Source organism: Pygoscelis adeliae, unplaced genomic scaffold (genome assembly GCF_000699105.1).
Source record: "Pygoscelis adeliae isolate BGI_AS28 unplaced genomic scaffold, ASM69910v1 Scaffold718, whole genome shotgun sequence".
Taxonomy (NCBI): Eukaryota; Metazoa; Chordata; class Aves; order Sphenisciformes; family Spheniscidae; genus Pygoscelis; species Pygoscelis adeliae.
Window position 1 is genome coordinate 8,839 of NW_008825299.1, and position 1,406 is coordinate 10,244.

The following is a 1,406-nucleotide window of genomic DNA, read 5'->3' on the forward strand; positions in this document are numbered from 1 at the left end:
GAGGCACCGGAGCCCCTCGCTGCGAGCCAGCCCCCCCACGCGGAAAGGGGGTTTTCATCCTTTTAGTCTACTCAGAAGCTGCAGGTGGGAAGCGAGGCAGGGACCACCGGGGCCCAGGGCTCCCCAGGGGGGCACAGGGTGGTCCCCGCAGTGCCCAAGCGGCACCTCGGCCCCCGAGGGGGGGGCGGCGACGGAGTAGCTGCAATCAGAAACCGGAGGGATTTGCCCAAAGCTGGGGCTCAGCCCAAGCTGTCGGGCTCTGAAGATTGGGAAGGGTTTAGCTGAGCCCAGCTCAGCTCCACGCCCCCGGGAGAGGAACGTGCTGAGCTTAGTCTACTCAGAAGCTGCAGGTGGGAAGCGAGGCAGGGACCACCGGGGCCCAGGGCTCCCCAGGGGGGCACAGGGTGGTCCCCGCAGTGCCCAAGCGGCACCTCGGCCCCCGAGGGGGGGGCCAAGGGAGAGCGCGGAGCAGAAAGATGGGGTGGCCGAGACGCTCAGCACCGGGGCACGCTGCCAATCCAACCACCAAAGTACCGACAGCCACCATTTCTTGCCCCGTTTCACCTTTAAGAACAGTCTGGCCAGGCAGGTTGATCGTGCCAGGCAAGAACTTGCAGAACCCACTCAGTGCGTTGAGGGCTCCTACCCAAAATAATGTCCTTTAAAAAAAAACAAAAATAATTAAGAGTACATTTTCCCTGTATCCAGCTCAGTATCTTCCGAGCAAAGTATTCCAATTAAAAGTAGCTTTACTCGATGAACCAAGCATCTAACACTGTTATTTTAGGAAAAGGACAGCCCTGGGCTACATCGCGATCAGATGCAGCAGCTCCAAGTCATCTCACGCAACCACACTTTTTTTTTTCCACAAATCATTGGTTTATTAGAAAGGTTTTTTCCCCCTCATTTTACAGCATATATATATATTTTTATATATATCTTATGTGACAAAGTTAAATACAGTCTGTTTATGCTTGTTAAGTAATGATAGGTTAATTATTTGTAGCACTATTCTGGAAGTCAAAAAAACCCTGACTGCAGTGTGAAGGGTGCCAGAACACGCATGTTGAATCTAGAAGCTAATGAAGCTCAGCATTGAGACATTAATACTGTATTCTGTTAATTATTTACAGAGAAATTGAGTCCCTTTTTTTGACTGTTGTGTTTCAGTCCGACCTGCTCAAACGCAACGTTTCTCGTTTAAAGAGTGAGGAAGCTCAAGTTTTCGATTCTTTGAAATCTCTGTGTCCCCCCACCCCGCCCCAGCTCTCGGTGCTGCGCTTCGGGAGAGGACGGGGAAAGGGGACGCCAGGCAGCCGGCACGTGCTCCGCAGCCCCTTGCTGCCTGCTCCTGCCTGGTTTGGCAGGTAGGAGCGGGTCTGCCTGCCTGCTCTGAAATCAGGCCT